The following is a 22,309-nucleotide window of genomic DNA, read 5'->3' as shown; positions in this document are numbered from 1 at the left end:
TGGTAACACATATTGGAGAACATTCTAGCAAATACCTGAGTGAGTGAGTAAGCAGTTATGATAAGATGAAATCTACTACTGATTCCCAAAGTTGTACAAGGAATGGGAACTAACACTTAATTGAAACCAGACACTGTGCATATATTTATATCATTAAGTCCAAACTACTGGTCTACCAAGATTATGCTTTAGCAACCTAATTTTCAGAAGAAACTGAATAAGGAATTAATCAATTTGCCTAAAGTCAAATAGCTGGTCTAAGGTGGAATTGAGATTGAAATAAGAATTTGCCTGGCTCTAAAACCATTTACACCACCAAGATCATTCCTGCCTTTATATTAATTTAATAACCAATTGAACTATTTATTGGCTCACGAATGTAGTTTAATTGCCAAAATCAAGTAGCTAATGGATATGGTTTTGGGTAGTGAATGTCCACCTCCTCTGAGCTCCTGAGACATCAAAGTTGGAACACAGCTATTTTGTGGTCCCTTCCTATGTATGTGGCCTAAAAACTGTCAATAAGACTCAGGAATCTCTGTTCCATGAGAGTTCTCATGTAGTTCTCTGTTCTCATGTTGTCTCGCAATTTCTAAAAAACATGAATTGATATCAACTAGGTTTATAGTCCTAGGAAAATTGACCTGAACAGATTACTTAATAATATCATTCTCAATTTTTTAACACCACTGTCATGGAAGAAAAGCTCTCACCAGAATTCATTGCAAGACATACTTCCTGTTTAAGACAGTAATGAGGCAATGTCTGGACATAAATAAATCATAATCCCAACAAAATTATTGGCCTTGTCATGAATGTCATTATCATCCAATGCATTAATTGCCAGTGGAACATTCTTTGAGAAACATGAGTTTAAGTTTAGTTGTCAATAAATCCTGAGAACTCAGAATCCAACCTATTTTTAAGTGACTAGAGAAGGAAATACATTACTCAAATTTGGAAAATGTTGCAAAAATACTTCAAAGTTCAGTCAGGAAGGGATCATTGTGTTGTTTGCTTTGTTTATAGGTATATATTTTTGTCTCCATAGAAGTTTAAATTTTTTGCTCAGGGTTAAAAATACCAGAGTGCCAATAAACATAAATATCTTTGGAAAAACTGTGTGAAAGTTCAAATCCAGATGTTGCAACATTACTCCTTTTTTTTTCCATTGTTGACTTAATCTGCTTTTCCTTCCTATGGGGAAAAAAAAACTTTGTTTTGAAATATGACACAATATTAGATTGTTGCAAAGGAAAATGAGAGAGAAGAAATAAATATGATTTTTGGTGTTATTTGTATATATATGCATAAAGTGCTTACTATAGTTAAACCAAACTGTTTGTGTTGTCTTTTTGGACAAATAAACTTCTCTATGTCACAATTCATGGTCACATATGCATGGTCAGTTATTTAGGAGGTGTGGAGGTGGAAAAGTTCAGGTCTCATGCAAAGGATGCCCACAGGGTAGCATAAAAATAAAGCCCATCATTTGCATACCATGTTAGTAAAATGAAACTTACCATACAAATATAAAAATCTTGAATGCAGAGTCAGAAGTTCTCTAAATCAGAGGTGGTCGTGAAAGGAGGTCACTCATTCTGTGACAGGAAGTAGACTCAGGAGAGGAACCAGGAGGGACCTGAGTAGCTCCAGAGTGGAACAGGGAAGGTTAATAAGGACGACTCTAAAAATTCCAGTTATTCATAACTGTGATTACTTTTCACAAAGACTGTCCCAAGAGAAGTTTTGGAACCAGTCAGAATGTTTGGGAAGCACGAATGCTTATTGAGCTCTACTTTTCAAATGTGATATGTCTCTGCTACTCACACAGCTAATGGTCTTCCCAGTTAGTGAGCACAGTGGGTCATGTTCTGCTGATCTCTTTTTCCATCAGGAGTCTCTCCTGGTGAAGGGTAATTTTGTGGCATGACCCTGACTCGGCAACGGGGTGCCAAGACATTTTTGTTAAATGTTATTTGAGTGTGTATGTAAGGGTGTTTGGGGACGGGATTTATATTTGAATTAATAGTTTGAGTTAAGCAAATTGCCTGCCATAATGTGGGTGGGCCCCATCTAGTCAGTTGGAAGCCTGAATAGAACAAAAAGGCCAATCTTCCACAAGTAAGAGGGAATTCCTTCTGCCTGTCCACCCCTACCCCTAGAGAAGACACGGTGGTTATTTTCCAGACTTGGGATGTGAACTGAGACATTGGCTCTTCTTAGGGCTTGAACCTACTGACTTAGACTAGAACTTAATCCATTGAATTTCCTGAGTCTCAGGCCTTTGGACTCAGTCTGGACCCATACTACTGGCTCTTAGGGAGTGTGTGTGTGTATTTTAACCTACTTTGGTTTTAACTTTCCTGAGATTTGTGGTAGACATTAAAGTAGCCCTGTCAAATAGCTTTCTGCATGATGGGAACGTTCTATAATTCATGCAATCTAATATGGTTGTCATTTGCCACGTGTGGTAACTAAATACTTGAAATGTGGAGTTCAACTGAGAAAATGAAGTTTTAACTTTATTTAATTTTAATTAAAATTTAAATGGTCATATGTGGCTAGATGTTACCATGCTGGACAGCACATGGTTGAAAGCATGGTTCTTGAAATTTGATACTTGCCAGTGGTTTTATCTTGGGCAAGCCCCCTGATGGCTCTAAGCTTAATTTTCTTCATCTATTGGATGAGGATAATTATTTACTTACTTAGGACTAATTTGAGGATTAAATTATATACTACATATAAAACCCAATGCTTGCTTTAGGAGAAGCACCCAATGACTCTGTTATTTATTATACAAATGACAGTGGCCCCAATCCACATTATTGGCAGGAGTGTCTCATCTTTTCTGGAGATTACCTGCTCTAAGTATTTCTGGGTTCCTTTGATGTACACTGTGGCATGAATTAGTGCTTTTTGATGTTTCCTTGTTGGTTGGGGTGAGGATAGACAGTGAACAATCTAGAGAATTGGCTCACCAGCAGGTCTTAAGGTTTCATTTTCTTCAACCATTCCTCTAGCTCTGGTATAGACTTCGCCTGTGTGAAAAAAAAGATTATGGTGAGAAAAAGACAGGGATTCCTGTTAATGTTATGCTCAGTCAGAAAAGTCTCCCCCAAATGATGTTGGCACCTATGATTGGCACGTCAACAGATCAGCTCTGCCAGTTCACACATAGGCACTTTCCCCAAGGTATTCACACATTGGGTGACTTTAGATAAGTTCTGAAACCACATCTTATTTTTAACATGATGAATATATGAGTCCCTGAATTTAGGCCTGTGGCTTCTGTGTAGATCCTTTAGATACTACTTCGACAACAAGAAGAGAAATTTAAAAAACCCTGCCTATAAAAGACCCATAATAGTAGAAAAGTATTGAAGGAACAATCATATAAAAAAATCTTTCCACACCACATTTGCTTTGTAATTATTAGTGAATTATGCCATAATCTTTGGTTTGACTTTCTTTTGAAATTTCCTTTGTGTATTTTGATGTTTTAATTTCATGTGCAGTGCTCTATTCCCAATCCGAGGGTACATGAGATGAGAAGATTTTATTAGTGAAAATTAATATTACTGGTTCAAATAAAAAGCATCATGAAAATTTAAAAATATTATTTAGCCAAGAAATTCCTTTATTTGTACAGAAAAATATGGCCAGAGACAGAATATGGATGGTAGAGTATTTCTAGCCTTAAATCTACCGAAACCTGGGATGAATCATGATTAGTTAACAACAGACAGTCTTAGCCCCTGATGGGACACAGCACTGTGTTCCCTGTATCGCAGACACTGTTTTGTCTTCACTTTCACAGTTGTCAAATAGTTTCCAAAGAAAAATTAGTAATATTCACTTTGCCCTCTATTTTAATAGGATATATTATTCCATGTGAGTGAATTTTCTAGATGAGAGAAGTTCACTGTTTTAAAACACTGACATTTTCAGGAATATTCTAAGCTTCTTGAGGTCAGGGACAAAGTGTTATTCATTTAAAGTGTATTTCCCAGTACAATTACTTTAGTGTTTGGTTCAAGTACTCAAAATATACTGTTGGCTCTGTGGTGTCCTTTTACATAATTTATCTCTTGCAGTCTTAATAAAAGTAGCAGGGTGAGGTGGGGGGGATCCTGGACACACATTCGGATATAATGACTTGGGTACGTTTTCATCCTCTCTGAGGCACTAAGCTCTCTGCTGCACTCATTCCTGCATCCTCAGCAACCATCCTAGTACCAGCTCAGTGGCTCTAAGTGTTGAATGGCCTGACCTGAGCAGGTTTGAAGTTGGATTCTTTAAATGTGTGTGTTCACTTTGTTGATTTTACTTGAGTCTCAATTTCCTCATCTGTAAAGCTGAGAAACAGAGACAAAGTTGTTATGAGAATCATGAGGTGATTCTTGTGTGCACAACTACCCAGTGTCCAGCATATAACAGACACCCAATAAAGGTCTCCTCCCTTTTCTTGTTCTTTGGCAGTGTTATGCTCGAATTCGGGACCCCCAAAGACCACCAGAGACCAAGATCGATGTAAGCAGCAAAGAGGTGTTTATTGCGAGCTAGCTCTGTCCTCCGTGTGCACACACAGCAACTGGTGACACTGAGAGGCCCGAGCCCAGGGTTTGCAGCAGTTTTATACACTCTTTGGAGAAGGCAGGGACCCCCACATACGTCGTAGCATCTCTTAGCAAATCATCACACACCGCGGGAAAATCAAATAACAACTCTAAAACATGATTAGCACATTCACTGGCGGGAACAAGTTGGGAGGGGTGATTGGTCAGTACAAAAGGGGTATTCATTTGAACTGACTGGTTTAAGCCAAGAGGGGTGTACGTGCTGAACTACATGGTTTCCCAACATGTTATCAACCACCATAAACTTCTGGGAGGGTCATCTGGCATCCCAGGTATTTCCCTGTCTCATGCTGATTGGTGGCTGCTAAGGGGTTGCTTATGCTATGGATCCCCACCTAGCCTGACTGAGTCTGGAACACCTGGCACAGCAGATCTCTCCTGTTATTTGTAGATAAACAACTTAGCAGGGTGGGAATGTGCTTAGGAGTGCTCTGTGGGTTTTTCCAAGGACAAAGGTCATGTCCCTTCCTTGGACAGGCTTTGCTCTGAGATAGAGGCTGGTTTTTCAGCAGGACAGATACTTTCCCCACCTTTTACAGAGGAAGAAATAGAAGTATAGCAAAGTCACATGACTTAGCAAATGTTCCCTTTTACATTTAGAAAAAGCATCAGAATTAAACTGTATCTCCCAACCATCTACTCAGTGTTTCTGCTATTATTTTGCAGTGTCTTGGGTTTAACAAAGACTATAGACAGTTATTGGATTTTGGTGGCTCAAACCTGGTGGATAAATAGATATGAGAATAAATTTAAGGTTGAAAGACAATGAGAATTGTATTAACATCTGCAACAAATTTTCTCCATTGTAGACTCAGTAAACAAGCCCTAGGTTTGGTCTTATGTGATGTTCAAAGTTGAACATGTCAACATCATTGCCTTTAAAAAAGCCTTTTATTTTTATAAATAGTAGAAATAAAAAGAAAAAGACCTGGAGGGTTATAACCTAATACTGGGTAGAGCAAAAGCCTCATGAATAGTGTAGTTAAAATGCTAAGAAGTGGGAAATGTTACTTGGGCATGCTTGGGCAAGTTTAATGACCCCTTCTTGCCTCATAGTGGTGTAGAGTCTTGTCTAAGGGACTTGAGCACTGCACTTTCATAACTTCTTCTGCCAGTGTTCCTTATTCCTTATTTAAGGTCCTTTGGATTAAAAGACAGAGCTCTTTATAAGAAGAATGCTGCTATTTCTGATGCCTTGCCCTTATTTACAATAGCCGCCCTGGAAAGCATTGCATTTGTTTTTTATATTCAGTCACTAATGACCACCGCAGGTTCTAAATGGGTTCACTGCTTTACTGTTTTTCACTGGGACATTTCCATATATGCAGATGTTGAGCTTTCATCATGTCCACTTTCCTTCTATCCTCTTTTGCCTTCTCCTCTATCCTTCCCTCCCCGCCACCCCCTTACTTTTCCCTAATAGTCCCTATTTTATTTTCAGGTATCTTTTTTTCTTTCCTGCATATCAGGAAAAAAAACATGTGATACTTTTCTTTCTGTGTCAGGCTTATTTCACTTAGCACGATGTCCTTTATTTCCATCCATTTTTCTGCAAGTAACAGGACTTCATTTTCCTTTATGGCTAAATAATAAACCACTGTCTCTATATATCATACTTTCTTTATCCCTTCATCTGTTGATGGGCACGTAGGCTATTACACACAGTGACACAGAAAAGAGGAATATGAAGGTAACTCTTGTGTATTTCATTGCGTACTTGATGATTCAGGTCAAGCAGGGCAGATAATTCCTTATTCTGAGTCCTCTAATACACATCTATTACAGGAAGAAAGACACATCAAGTTCAATAGAACCACCAAGAGCAGACAGATTGCAGAGAGTCAAACTGTAGCCTGGGGAGACTTCCCTACACGATGCTTCACTGTAAGGGTGCAGACCTTTTGAAGCAGACCTTCCTTTCAGCTCTCTTCTTCCTTCCTCCTTGCATCCTTCTTTTTCCTTCCTGTTTTCTTCCTCCCCTATCCCCCCTTTTATTTATTGTGTTTGTACTCAAAGGCAGGATACAAAAGAAACAGAAATTTTGATTTCTTTCTGGGAGAGAGGGGACTGATAATAAACTTGGGGAGACGAAACCTGAAGCATGGAATGGTATGAACTGCATGGTTCAGTTTCTTTCTTTTTTTAAAAATTTGTTCTTCTTAGATACACATAATGGTAGAGTGTATTTTTAATGCTGTATTTTTCTTTCAAATGTCTCATTGCCTCGGACAAAGCCTATTCAGTCTGTCACATCAGCTTTCATACTTTGAATATCTGGGGGAAATACAGAGTAATTTTTGTCCCTTTCCTAAGAAGGCATTGTTTTTTTTTTTTTTTTTTTTTTTTTTTAATGTAAATTGCACACTATCTCCAGAAACCTCCATACCTGCATTTCAGTGGTATGAAAGAGGGATGATTGGTCTCTATTGGCTAACCCCTGGAGCCATGTCTCTAATTCACTGAAAATGTGACCTCTATTTCATCTCAGAACTAGCAGTAACCAAAATACACATCCCTTGCAGAACAAGATGGAAGATTTGTCCTGGGCCTGGGTATTTCTCAAGCCTAGCCTGTCTTATATCTCCTCTTTTAGCCATAATGTAGCCATGAGTAAGAACTGGTGGGAGGATAAAGAAAAGCAATGGTAGCAGAGCCAGTTTAGATACAGGTGTACAGGAGCTGAAGAAGGTGGTGCATGAGCAGGTGATGGGAAACGGGGAGTGGAGTGGTCTTTTGTTACAGAAGAGTTGATTTTGAGGCAGTTTTCCTTGTGGCAGGGCAGATATACCAGACTAAAGCTAATGAAGTTAATAAGCTTCAGATTTCTCACTTGCCTGGAACTCTTCTGAGGTCCTGGGAGAGGCTCTATACATTTCAATTTGAAATTTTCTACTTTTTTGTTTTTTATTAAAGGAGATTCTCTTCCTCTAAATTGTATACTTTGGGTTGTACAAAATCTGGATTCAACTCCTACTTTGACTGATCTTTTTAGAGTGGTTCCTGTTAACACAGACACCGATTCCAGTTTAGCTGCTTAAGCATTTGGACTGAATTGATTTGGAAACCCCTAAATGAAGGGATTACTTACTAGAAGGAGATGAATAGTAGCTTCTGGCAGCTCAATTTGCTTGGGCCGGAGATGCTAAATAAGTTTTACCTCGTATGTCAGCCCCAGTCAGTTGCCAGTGGCTGTATGGAGAAGCATTCAGAAGCCAGGTCCTGATTCATGAGAGCCAATCAATTAGCCATGGAGACATTTCTGATGCTAGCCTTGATTTTGTTTTGGACTCTGTCTTAGGGCCAAGATGGAGTTGCAGTATTGCAATTCAGACTGGAAAAAATAAAGCTCAAAGACATGTCCTTTTTGTGTTAAGCCTTTTCAGGAAACACAAAGCAATTATTTTTACCTGGCTTCACAAATTATGCAAAATGTTACGATACCTGGTAAGGAATTTTTTAAAAGACACATACTGAGGCTAATGACTGCTTTCTGTACACAGAGCTGAACAGAAAATGGGTTAGATTCAAGGGCCTCCAAGCATGTTCTGTCTCTGCCATGGGTACATAGTCACAGAAGGACTTAGTGGTCATTCTCTGTACATAAAGTTAGTATGTAAAATGGTGTATTCTGGGCTAAGCACATTCTTGGTGTTTAAGTTCCCCCTCTCCACCACAAAGTCATGATTCTTTAAATAGTTAATAGGTGACAATGGATTTATACCATATACTTTCCCTAAATGGCGATTGTTATAGACTGAATTGTGTCCTACAAATTCATACGTAGAAGTCCTACCTCTCAGTGCCTCTGGATGTGACTGGATTTAGAGATGGGGGATTTAAAGATGTAACTGAGCTAAAAAGAGGTTATTAGGGTGGGCCCTAATCCAACATGACTGTGTCCTTACAAAAAGGTAGAATTTAGAGATAGATACACATACACAGAATACTCCTGTGAAAAGATACAGGGAGAAGACAGCTATCGCTGAGACATGGAAAGAAGAAACTTGGACATAGATATGTAGAGAGGAGAATGATGTGTGAGCCTGAATATGGCCATCTACACATCAAAGACAGACACCCAAGGAGAAACCAACCCTGAGGGCAGCTCTCCTCCTCCCCATGACATCTTGATTCTGTCCTCTGCAACTGTGAGAGAATAAATTTCTGTCGTTTAAGCCACCCAGTCTGTGGCAACCCTTGAAAGCTAACACACTGAGTTTGCAACATTCCTTTGGAATTTTATTCTTATCCATATACTGTGAAGTTTCATGTATTCTATCTTGTCAGATTTCTTGAAAAGTTCTTATCTCAAGTTTTCAGTTTTTAAAATTTTTTCATTTAAGCTCTGAGCAGTACACTTAGCAGTAGTAATTTTTGCTACCATCAGCTTGACTTGATGTTATTTCTATTTAAACGGCCGGTAAAATTTGTAAGAAGCCAGTGAAAAAGAAGGACAGTGCAAATCAACTTCACTGAAATGCACAGAAGAATGTAAATAACTCTCATTTTGAAAAAGTCTGGTTAACAGTTTTATCAGTCTAGGAAAAAAAAATCTCTGGAGAGTGAATAGTAGGGGAACATTATAAAAATACGGTTTATCATGGAAGGGGGGGTTTTGATCTATATTTTGAATAACATGGTTGAATTTAGTAATATGTTTATTTCAGAAACAAGATGATGAATTTCAACAATTATTTGGTATGTGTCATAATTGGCTGTAGAGTCAGCAAATGATGATGTGCTCTGTGGTCCTCAAAGACTAGGCTCATAGGAAAACCCCTACCTACATCATGATTAATCGTAATTCCATCAACCAGAGTTCATTTGAAATCTATTCTTAGTAGAAAAAATTTGTAATGACAAAAAAAAAAAAAAAAAAAAGCCCAACATGGAAAGTATCTTTAAATATAATCAAATATTTATAGTATGTCCTGTGATTCAGCATAAATTCAGGCCCAATTCATGGATCTTTTACATTTATATCCAAATGTCTGTTTAATATGAATTATTGGCCAGAATAGGGATTATGAGGTAATGCAAATCTTCAGTCATCAAAACTTAATTTAATTTTGATTAGTAGACAGCATTTATGAAGGCCGGGAAATGAGCTGATTCTGTGTAAGAAGGAATTTTCACAGAAAGGGTAAAAACAAATGAAAATTTTTATTTAAGTGCCACCTAAGCAGAAAGTTCAATGGCTAAAAACTCTGCTCTTAAAATTGGAGAGACTGCTGTGACTTTGGTTTAATTAGCGATAAACCTTCAATACCAACATGTAAATCTTGACTTTTTGGCTTCTAAAAGTCCTCATACTTTCATTAAAGACAATGACTATTTTAAAGAAACTTTCCAAAAAATTTCACCTCTCAGCCCAGGGCATCTCTAAGCCCCATTAGCTGCGGAGGGGAAGCCTGAAAGCTCTCTTGCTGGACCCCTGTGAGGGCTTCCTACAGTCTGCTGTTTCTCCCTGATCCCTGTGTTGTCTGCTCAACACAGCAAGCTTCTCCTTACTTCCAACCCCCAGGACTTCCAATCTGGCTCAGAGGAAAAGCGGGAGTCCTAACAGTGACTCACAGAGCCCTGCACAAGGTGGCTCAGCCACCCTGCTCGCCCCCTGGATGTCTCTACTGTTGCTCCTCCTCCATCCCAGCCTGCCTGGTAGGAGTGCTCTCTCCACAGTTATTTACAGGCGTCTTTTGGATCTTTGCTCAAATGTGACCTCTCACGGAGACCTTCTGCTTCTCTTCAAAATTGCCACCAGCTCCCAAGCAGCATCCCTATCTTCCCTGATGTAATTATCACCACATGACTTACTTGTTACTTATTTGTTTTATTGTCTGGATGAAATTAATAGAACATACAAATACAACAATACCAGTCAGTGGCAGTGAGACTATGATGCTGTGTTTTCATATCTTTGAATACAAATATTCAATGCTGGAATGTAAGCTCAATGGGCTTGCTGAAGGGCCTGTCGGTTTGGTCACTTTGTTACCGCTGTTGACCGGTGACGAGTCCTTGCTTCCCCGATGTTGAAGAATAACACCAAAGAAGCACGCCGAGGCAAGGTCAGAGTAGAATTTAGAAGTTTATTAAAGGACAGCAGAAAAGACTTCTCCCAGAGGAAGAAGGGGACCCAAGAGGTGGAATCCAGTTGGTGGGCAAATGTGTTCCCCTTTTTATAGGTTTGGTGATGGAATGTAGGTTGGAAGGCCCGAGGGGTGGGACACAGGCCAAAGAAGTAATCTGGGCAGGAAGGACTTCATTATCACTTCTTTGGGATGGACTTTGGCTTAGGGCCTTTTCAGGACTTCATTAACATTCCATGAGTTGTCCTGTTTCCCGGAATCATTCTCAGCATGGCCTCCATTTTAGATTTCACTCGGTATCAGACCTGATTTACCTAACTACACTGACTACCTAACTTTAAATCTGGCTTCAACTTTATTCCCCGTGTTTGGCATAGAGTACAGCCTCAACACAAAGTAGATAGGGGAGGGAGGAAAGAATGGTGAGGTTTCTCCTGGAATACACATAAATTCCCTTAACATTTCTTTCTTTTCTTTTCTTTACTTTTTTTTTGTACTGGAGATTGAACCAGGGGCACTTAAAAACTGAGCCACATCCCCAGCCCTTTTTAAATATTTTATTTAGGAACAAATGCTGGCTGAGTTCCTTAAGGCCTCACTAATCTGCTGAGGTTTGTGATCCTCCATCCTCAGCCTCCTGAGCAGCTGGGATTGCAGGCATGCTCCAACATGCCTGGCCCCTTAACATTTCTTGTATGGCAGTTTTGGTGTTGAATTACTTCAAATTTTGTATGCTGAAAAAAGTCTTTATTTTTAAAAGCTATATTTACTGAGTGTAGAATTGTAGGTTGACAGTTTTTTTTTTTTTTTAAGTGCTTTAAAGATTTGCTCTATGGTCTCTTGGTTTCAATGTTTATGGTTGTTATGTTTGGATGTGAGGTGTCCCCCAAAAGCTCACATGTGAGACAATGAAAGATTTGGAGGAGAAATGATTGGGCTACATCCTTAAAATAATCAGTGGATTAATTTCTGATGGGATTCACTGTTCCATAACTGGAGGCAGGTGGGGTGTGACTGAAGGACGTGGTTCACTGGGGCGAGGCTGTGGGGTATATATTTGTATTGGATGAGTGAGGTCTCTCTCTCTTTCTCTCTCTCTGCTTCCTGATGATCATGTGAGCTGCTTCCCTCTGCCACACTCTTCCGCCATGGTGTTCTGCCTCACCTAAAGGCCGACGGAATGGAGCTTGCCTTCTATGGACTAAGGCCTCTAAACCACAAGCCTCCAAATAAACATTGCCTCCCCTAAAATTATTCTGGTCAGATCTTTCAGTCACAGCAGTGACAAAGCTGACTAAAATGATGGTAAAAACCCTGCTGTCATTCTTACCTTAGTTCCTCGGTACTTTACCTGTCTTTATTCAGTGGCCTCTGCTTAGGATTCTCTATCACTGATTTTAAGTGAGGTGTCTTGGTAGAGTTTTATTTGTGTTGCTTGTATTTAGAACTTATTGAACTTCTTGATTTTATAGTTTTAGTTTTGATTAAGATTTGGAAAATTTCTCAGGAGGCTGAGGCAGGAGGATCACAAGTTCAAAGCCAGCCTCAGCAATTTATCGAGGCCCAAGCAACTTAGTGTGACGCTGTCTCAAAATAAAATTAAAAAAAAAAAAAAAAAGGGTGGGGATGTAGGTCAGTGGTTAAGCACCCCTGAGTTCAATCCATGGTACCCAAAAGAAAAAAAAAAAAAAAAAAGATTTGGAAAATTTCAGCCATGATTTCTTCAAATAATGTATAATGTCTTGGTCTCTCCTCCCTCCTTTGGCACTTTGCACAGATATCAGGTTGCTTGGAGTTGCCCCTCCTTTCACAGGTGCTTTGTTTATTTCCCCAGTATTTTTTCTCTGAGTTTCATTTTGAACAATTTCTATTGTTGTTTTCAAGTTCATTCATTGTTACTTCTGCAGTAGCTAATTTGCTATTAGTCCCCTTCACCGTACTTTTTAACAAATCTCACACATTATATTTTTATATCTCTAAAAGTTTTGTTTGCATTCTTTTATATCTTCCAGGTTACTGCTTAACATTAATCACACCATTTTCCTCTGACTTCTTGAACACGTGCATATATAGTTTTAATGGTTATCTTACCTGATGTCTTTGTCTACTATTCTATTATCCATATCATTTGTGGGCTGCAATGGGTTTGTTTTTCTAAACATGTGTCATATTTTTCTGGTTATTTTCATTCTTGGTATTATGGGTTGGATTGTGTCACTGCCCATCCAAACTCACATGAGGAAGTCCTAATCTTCAGTACTTCAAATGTGACTTTATCTGAAGATAGGGTTTTTGTAGAGTTAATTAAATTGGGATGACTTTATCTTAGAGTCGGCCAATCCAATATGACTAGTATTCTTATAAAAAGGGTGAAATTTAGAAACAGGCACAAATATAAAGTACTCCAGGTGAAAAGACACAGGGAGAAAATAGCTCTTCAGACCCAGTGAATTCATCTGTGTGAATAATGAATGGCTTGAATGTAAAAAGTACATCAATTCTCAATGTGAGGGTATATTTAAATGAGATAATGTATTGTTAACTTTGTGATGCTTTTAAATCCTAGGCTGTAGGCTTATCAGGAGCAAAGCATATCTTTTTGTTGTTGTTGTTGGCTAATTTTTTTTTTAAAGAGAGAGTGAGAAAGAGAGAATTTTTTAATATATATTTTTTAGCTTTCGGCGGACGCAACATCTTTGTTTGCATGTGGTGCTGAGGATCGAACCCAGGCCACACGCATGCCAAGCCAGCGCGCTACTGCTTGAACCACATCCCCAGCTCCTGTTGGCTATTTCTTTATCAGACTAAGTTTTAGAACTTTGACTACATGACTTATTTGGAATTGGTACAAGCCTAAGTGTTTTAGGAGTACCTCAACAAAAAGCAATGCAAAATACGATCCTTAATTATTGACTAATGCCTTCAACAGATTAAGAACGGTTATTATTCAACACAGCCATCAGGTCCCTGGGGATGGGGTGAGATGGGGTGAGGGACTAGGCAAGGTGGTAGTTATGCAGGAATGAAAGATACAGCTCTCCAACAATTGTGCTAAAATCTCTAGCAGCCTTAATCAGTAAGAATTTCATGGCTGACCAATTTGCACAATCTGTTTTCCATGGTCTGAGGATGTTAATCATCAACTGGTAGTACCAGGTGACTGCAGCTAGACCTGATAGGAGAGCTCCAGAAAGAACCAAGACTTAATAGTTCTGAGAATTTGACCAGTACAGTGACAAGAGGGACAGAAATTCATGATGTGATTTGCATTCTCTAGTTCACCAAAATCAAGGTCGAAAGGATTTGTGTATCAAGTTTAAAAGTCATAAAGCAGCATATGTGTGGTGAGCTTCCCAAGGGCAGGTTTCCTTGGTCTTGTTCCCATCTGAAGACTGTACATTCAACATTTTTTCTGTCTGGAGTGTGCATGCTTCTCAGGATCCAAGTCTCAGATCAACAGAGAGGGCTTTTTTTTTTTTTTTTTTTTTGGTACCAAGGATTGAACTCAGGGGCATTTGACCACTGAGCCACATCCTCAGCCCTATTTTGTATTTTATCTAGAGACAGGGTCTCACTGAGTTGCTTAGCTAAGTTGCTGAGGCTGGCTTTGAACTTGAGATCCTCCTGCCTCAGCCTCCTGAGCCACTGGGATTACAGGTTTGCGCCTTCGCCCCCCCCACCCCCAGAGGCCTTTCTTAATGACCCACTTAAGCTCATTTCCCCTTCACCGTTGTTCATACACATTATCCTGTCTGATTTTCTTCACAGCAGTTAAGTGCTTATTTGTTTATTGTCTACGTCTTACAAGAACATTTAAGCACCAGGAGAAAAGAGACATTGTCTCTCTTGCTGATTTCCCAGAACTCAGTGTTTGTTGAATGAGTGAAGGAAGTAAACAGGGCTCATTCAATGACGTCACAGAATCACGTCAGAAGTAGAGCCTACATCCTGACACTAAGAGTCAGTTGTCATGTTTGTTAGAAGAAAGTGCAGGAAAATCTAGAGAGCTTTCCACCTTGATGGTGTTAATTGGTCTGCAAGAGTATGAAATACTAGTGAGTGATAGACCCATAAAAGCTTATTGAAAGACAGTAAGTATTGTGGGATGAGGCTACAGATGTCTTACAGAGCAGTGTTTGTGGTTTCCTGTCAGAAAGCAGAATACTGTAGAGAGTTCTTTATGCTCTGATTTAGAATAAGGCTTTTTAAAATTAATTAATTTATTTCTTTGGATCACATCTTTATTGGTGGCCTCTGAGAGAGGACCATGTCTCTCAGTCAAAGATAAGATAGGGTCGTTGGAGATTTGGGGGTACCTGGAGACATTTCTCTCTGAATCTGATTGTTGTGGAATCTGGGGGTTCCAATCAACATTTAACATCAGATAGCATAAAGAAGAAGAAGAAAAAAAGTACAGTCATGATTTCACAAGGGTTTAATTCACCTGAAAACATTCTTTACACAAAACCAAAAATGAACACTATGTGTGACCTGAGGTTTTATTTTGAACAAAGAATTGAGGAAGTGTAGGCTGCCCAAATTTGACTCTACTCCTTATAGCCTGTCTGGGCCTCAGTTTCCCCACCTCTAAATGGGGTTAATCATAGTAGTAAACCTCCTAATTTTATTGCCAACATTAAATGAGTTAATACATGGGAAGAACTTAGAATGGAATGTGGTCTAGCACATAAATGTGAGGTGTTTTGTTGTCTTAAAGAAGTAGCTGGGAACATAGGGACTGGAAGTTGATCCGGTTTGATCCCATAAAGGAGGTGTGAGAACTAAGGGGAGAGAAGAATAGAAATAGTTTTTATTCCTGAAGCCTGAGGCAGCTGATTTGTAGGCTTAAAAAAGGTCCATTTTCAGACTGAATCTGTAGCCCCGAGTGGGTGGAGTAAGAAGCCTTTGGGCATGAGCTTGTCACAGACTCAGGAAAGCCACCTCGTCCCAAGTACTGTGAAGCAGGATGGAAAAATGCCTACTTAGCCATGCATACTCATTTATTAGAGTCAATTTAAAACTCTCCCCCTTCATCCCTACGTACTTCCTTGCTGTGGAGCCATGTTGGAGCTTGAGACGTGGGTCAATAGCAAGAGCCATTAAATCAGATGGGCAATGAGCGCTTGGATGTAGATTAAACACACCTCTGGCAGAATGTGGATTATTTGTCTTAAAGCCAAATGAATTTACAAGCATCCTGATAAATTACAGGCCAGGGAACTCTTTAGAAGTTTTCTAATGAGCAGGGAGTGGTAAGTGAAAAATAATGCTATGGCAGGCATAATTGCTAATTTAAGAGGCCCAGATAGAATTGATATTACTTTTATCTAGCAAGTTGGGTTTCATTTTATTGAATGGAAAACAACGCAAGCTTAATGATGACCTCCGTTTTCTAATCCTTTTCCCTCTGTAATGTCTGGAGTTTCTCCACTGCAGATTTTCTTTCTGCAAGAGGCTTCCAGAACCTGGGTAAGCCTGGGCAGTGCTGTAGGAACAGTAAGTCCTGGGTGGATAAACAGGGAGGGCTCTTCAACTGCAGGGATGGAAGTTGGGTCCCAAGAAAAGGAGAGAGATTAGTGTTCACTACCTTGTGACTAGGAGCCTGACACGAAAGCTTACTAGAAATTTAGAAATAGCTGGATTTCCCTCAAGTGCATTTTCAAGTATAAATCTGGGGCCTTGGGAATTCAGAGAACTTCAACTGTGACTAGGTTTCTTTTGGAATCGCCTTGGTCTGACTGAAGGTCAGTTGGGTTTCTCTGGGGCATTTTGGTTGAGCTTAATCCTTCTGACTCAAACTGGGGTTGACCCACACTTTGAATGGTAGATAGTTAGGTTACCTGGGCACCTTTATGTGAGGTTTATGTTACTTTTAATTTTTGATCTTTTCAGGTCTTATAACCAATGAAGGAATTCATGAATCATTGAGAAAAGCTCCTGATCGAAAATGAAGTGGTTTTAAAATGTCTTTTTCAAGAAAGCATTTGAAAAAAATAATTGTTGTAAATTCAGCAACTTTGCTGTTCGCACTACCAATGGTTAGTTCCTTCAAAGGAGATGAGTATTTACCACAGTGATTGATATTATTCTTTGCTTTTCTCAAACCTACTGTACTCTTCTCCAGCTTCCATCATAGCACCTAATTACAGTTTAGCAGAATTATCCATTTTAGACACTTGTCTCCACCACTAGCATGCTATTTCTTGAATGAGAAGGCCAGAGTTTAATTACTCTGCCCTAGCTCAGTGCTTGCAATATAGTAGGTGCTCAATGAATGTTTGTCAAGTCAATTAAAAAATTCTAAATCTCTCAGAAATAGGTTATTAAAAATAGGGAATAGTGGAGGGGAGCCTAAGTTTCCTTTGTCACTAAGTCTGCTAGACCCTAAATGGCAAGTTATGTACCAGGCTTTTATGAGACAAATGTCCATTTTAACCTGCAGCAAACTGATCCTGCTTGATAGTCGCCCAAAGTGAAATGTACTTAAGAACTATCTTTTAATCAGTACTTGAATGCTGCTATGATATCATTTTTATTTGAGTGGAATTTTCCATTTAATAAAAGGACACCTGTGTGCCATGGACTGGATGTGTTTGCCATTGGGCACCTCACACAGAAAACTGGAGCTTTTTTTGAATTATATGCACCCACAGTTTTTGTAAACCAGTGAACTGAATAAATTCACAAAGTCCTCCGATAATACCTCTAGAAAAATAATCTTTCTCAAAGTTTAATCTTAACATTTTGGAGACAAAAAGAATTATCTAAGGGTGTCAACTATATGTACCCTTTTAGTGTGACAAGAAATTTTGCTTGCAACTTCTGGGTAACAAGTTTTTAGAATTTTAGTGCCATATACCTCAAGTATATCTCTTTTCAATTGGAATAGAAGAGAATATTCCTTTCCTCTGGAAATTTCAGGAGTTTCTAGAATAGGAGTCAACTGTCAGCAGCATCTCAGCAAACTGTGAACTTGTTGACTCCTAAACCTGAATTATTCTAGAAGTAAAAATGATTTTAATGTCATCCTGACTTAACCATTTGAGTCCAAATAACCCAAATTTATAATGTTTCTAGAGCAGAACCATCTAGGTGTTTTTATCATTACAGTAGACCTCTACATAGATCCATTGGAAGTGACATCAAAAGAATTCTGCATTTTCCCATTTCCCCCTTGGGAATAGTCAAGCACCTTAATGAGTAGGTAGTTTGGGGGTGGTAATTTCTTTCTAGTTTGCATACCTAAACCATATTATTAAGCAATTAATAAATAGCAAGCATTTGCTCTGGTACAGATAATCTGTGTCGATCAGGTTATGTCAAGACAATCCTGTCCTCAAGGAACTACATACCATCTAGTTGAGGGAAAAGGAGTCTTGAAACAGTACAGATGTCACAAGCAGTGACAAAGCACATGGGTGAAAAAGGTTTTCAAAACTTGAGCTGAAAAGAGCTCAACTATGTGAATGTTAAATTTTAAGAAAGGACATGATGAAATGTCAAGGCCGATCCCTGCAGGGCTGGGGGACAAGATGAGAAGGATTTTCTCAAAAGCCGTTGGGGAGGAGCCAGAAGAGCACAGTGTGCTCAGAGAAGTGGACCCCTTGCTGTGTTTTATATAAACAAAGCTCTCATCCAGACAGATACCCTCAGAATGTTAACCCGCCCCGCTACTCCACCATTTCCTTCCCCCTTTCCTCTTCCCCTACACTTCCATCTGACCAGCACTTTTTCGTCTTTAGATTCCATCTTCTTTTTATTTACTTACTTTTAAATTTGTTCTTTCTAGATATACACGATAGTAGAGTGAATTTTGACATACATGGAGTATAACTTATTCTACTTTAGGTTCCACCTTCAACTCGCCTTTAGGGTTCCTAAACACTTATGGCAAACTGGTTCTCTTGGACTGTTTTATTGAACTGTGAAACAACACTAGCTTCCTTTCCAATTCTGAATGTCCTCTCTTCTCAACTACAGCGTAGATTACAATGCCAGACCATGTGTTCTCAGAGTTCCAAATCTGGATCCCTGTTTGTATTATAATGGTGTCTGCTCATCCAAAACCTCCACCCAAGACTCTAGGCAGCCTGGGGGGCAGGACTGAGAGCTTCTTGGTAGTTTTTGGCCCTAGCCCAAGCACAGAGCTTGGTAACCAGTGGAGGCTCAGCAAGTAACTTGCTGTTGACTAAATAAGCAGTGAATGAACTGTAGTCAAACAGACTCTGCTGACTTCAGGCGTGAGTATAGCCAGCACCAAAGCATGAAGAGCCTTTACCTCTCTGGAACTCTTGCAAACATTATGGAACTAGATTATGCAGGGTTTGTAACAGGGAAGAGAAATTATTAGAGGGTAAAAACACGAGGATAAGAAGGAAGAAGAAAACTGCATTCAATCTGGTTTCCAGTCACTTGCTTTCTTAATAGTTCCATTGAGATGCTGGCTCATTTTATATCAGGCATCTCCCAGCAGCTATTTGGACACCGATATTGATTTGAATTGTATTTAGTGTAATACCCAAAGCATATATAAGTATTGCTAATTTCTGTACCTGAATTTCCTTTCTTTCATCCACTGGTTCTCATTCTTTGATTAACTCATTTAACAAGTATTTGAGGACAAGCAAGGCTCATAAAAGCTTTAATCACTGGATATATCTTGTGACACATAGGGATCCAAATTTAAATCCTCTATTTTCTTTCTGCAATTTAATCCCAAGTAATTGATTTCATCCCTTAGGTTTATTTAACAGACAGAAAGATTTAGATGGTGCTGGCTGCAATGCCTACTTTGCTTTAGTAATCGCAATTTCAGTAAGGCCCTTTCAAGTGTTCTGTATTGAGTTACAGGGTGATTTTCTTTTATCTTGATGGAATTCTCTCTGAACTCCACCTCTTTGAGTTATCACCAGGGTGTAACTGACGAGAACTCAAAGTACAAAAGATTGCTTTCACACTGTGCTGATCTCTAGCAATTTTTGAACAGGAAGAACAAAAGCAAGGTGAAAAAGGAACTCTGTCTCACCCTCTTGATATTCCAGTTCTGTGTTAGACAACCACAAGCAAAATTTTTACTCTAAAATCTAGATAATTTCTGATGCTTCCCTTGGCATTGGTGATGTATGTGGGGCCAGCCACAAAACCCGACTGCGATCTGAATTGGTGATATATGCAGGGCTGAATGTCCACGCCCACATCAACAATTAGGAGGATTTTGGAGCCTTCTCTTTTGTGTTCACTGGTAGGCCTTGGCAAATGATACTAAATGTTATAATAGTAATGAATCTTTCTCTGGGAACTATTACCGGGGACCAAATAGCCACTGGAAAATCCAGTTAGTGGCTGTTGGATGATGGCCAGTGCTTCAAATTACAAGTCAAATCAAATACCGCAATTCAAAATGATGGGTTACCTGTGGACCAATGGCACACTGAGGGGAAGGAATCTCCAGAGAGACCCTTGAGGGCTTAGCACAAGCTTAACCTCCTTCCTATGGCCCTTCCCAATGCAACCTTGGAACACTCCTCCTTCTCTTCTGGCTAATTCTGCTGTCCTCAGGTCTCAACTTAAGAATAACTTTTGCTGACAAGCCTTTCTGAATCTTACATGTATGTCCACTGCTCCTTATGTCAATGTGTGGGTTGATGTTAACCACATTATGTTGCTCCCTGGACACTTTTTCCTTTCTTCCTTCCTCCCTCTCTTCTTCCTTCATTCCTTTTTCTTTTTGTGCAAGTGTTTCATCATTATTGAGAATATATTATCCTGATTGTGCATAGGGGAATACAGTCATGACAGCTAAGTTTGCCTACTCCTTCTAGAAGTTGGTGTAGATTCCGCTGGTCTTCCTTGACAGGACAGATAGAATATGTTAATCCATGATTCTCTAGCTATTTTAGGAATGTGAAAAAGTTTTATGAGTATTATAGATTTTAAGTCAATAAAGCAAAAATGTATCTCTTTAAATATAATGAATGTATGTTAATCTGGTTTTCTTTCTTTTACTCCTTTTAGAGCTATGTAATTGCTAAGTCAAATTTTCTCTTTTTTATGTTCTCATCCCATTTGACCACTTAGAGGTGGTCCCTTGATCTCTTCCTATCTAATTTGCATCACTGGTTCTCTTATTATATATATATATATCTCAAATATGTATGTGTATATATACATATATATGTATGTACATATAATTTTTTTGGGGGGGTACCGGGGATTGAACTCAGGGACACATGACCCCTGAGCCACATCCCCAGCCCTATTTTGTATTCTATTTAGAGACAGGGTCTCACTGAGTTGTTTAGTGCCTTCCTTTGCTGAGGCTGGCTTTGAACTCAACACCCTCCTACCTCAGCCTCCCCAGATGCTGGGATTACAACATGCAACACTGTGTCCAGCTCTCTTATTATCTTTGACAATCCTTTTTTTGTTTGTTTGTTTGTTTGTCTCCTTTTCCTCTTTTATTCATCCTTTGGTATATCAATTAGGACTGAGTGTACATAATAGACATTCTTACCTCAGTCCTTAAATACACTGGGATTTATTTGTATCAAGTGGTCAGAAGTCCTGGGGCAGTTCTTTTCTTCCTAGCAAGGGTAGGAATAATAGGTGCAAGAGGTGGGTAGGTAGTTGGAACAAAAAGGATTTTAAAAAAATCAGTTTTTGGTTATGTCAAGTTTGAAGCCTACTAGATATTTCAAGGAAGCATTCAGAGATGTGAATTTGAAGCTGGGAGGGGTATCCTCTGGAGTTTGAGAGCTACTCTTCTAATTCCTGGGCCCTGTTGTGTGTCCTGGTACATAGTAGGCAGTCAATACACTTTTGATGAATGAACTAGTCCACAGATAATTGTGGAGCTCCTTTTTGGTGCCAGACAGGGTTCCAGGAGCAGGGGATGTAGTAGTGAACTACACAGGTAAATTCCTACATTCCTGGAACTTAATATAAACGAATGAAGCTTGTATATAGAATTGGATATTTAGTAAAGCATTTATTTTATTTTTTTCTATCTTAAAAAAAATCTTTGAAAATGTCAATTAAAAATGGAATCCCCCAGCAGAATTAACTGTAAGAATAGCATCTGGAGAAATAGACTTTATTATACTAATCCATTTGACTTCCTCTTTCCCCTTTTAACTCTTTTTTTTTTTTTGTTATCTTTATGTGCTTAAGACCTGTGAGTCAATTGGGGGTACAGTAATTATGGCTGATGGGTGCCATTTACACTTGCTTTGGAGTCAATTTCTAATCTTCCCTTGAAAAATGTTATTTTCAGGCACACTGTTTTCTCTAGCAGGTGCGAAATGGCTCTGTGCCACACGGAGAAGGAGCCAAATGTCACTTCTGAGGTTTGTGATATTACTTCCTGAAAGATTCTTCAAGTGGAGCCAGAGGTCTTTCTCACTGCTGGAGTGTGCTTTGTGCTGCCGAGGCTGAGAAGTTGAAGGGAGAATTCCTGTGCGTTAGTCGGGGGAGTGTGTGGTCTCACCACCGTACTAAATATAGTTCCAGCAGGTTTTGTGTTAGTTAATATTCTGTGAATGGAATTGGCATCTTCTGCGCTTTCAGTGACTTTGAAAC

The sequence above is a fragment of the Callospermophilus lateralis genome, chromosome 13 (genome assembly GCF_048772815.1).
Source record: "Callospermophilus lateralis isolate mCalLat2 chromosome 13, mCalLat2.hap1, whole genome shotgun sequence".
Taxonomy (NCBI): domain Eukaryota; kingdom Metazoa; phylum Chordata; class Mammalia; order Rodentia; family Sciuridae; genus Callospermophilus; species Callospermophilus lateralis.
This window is presented reverse-complemented; position numbering follows the sequence as displayed.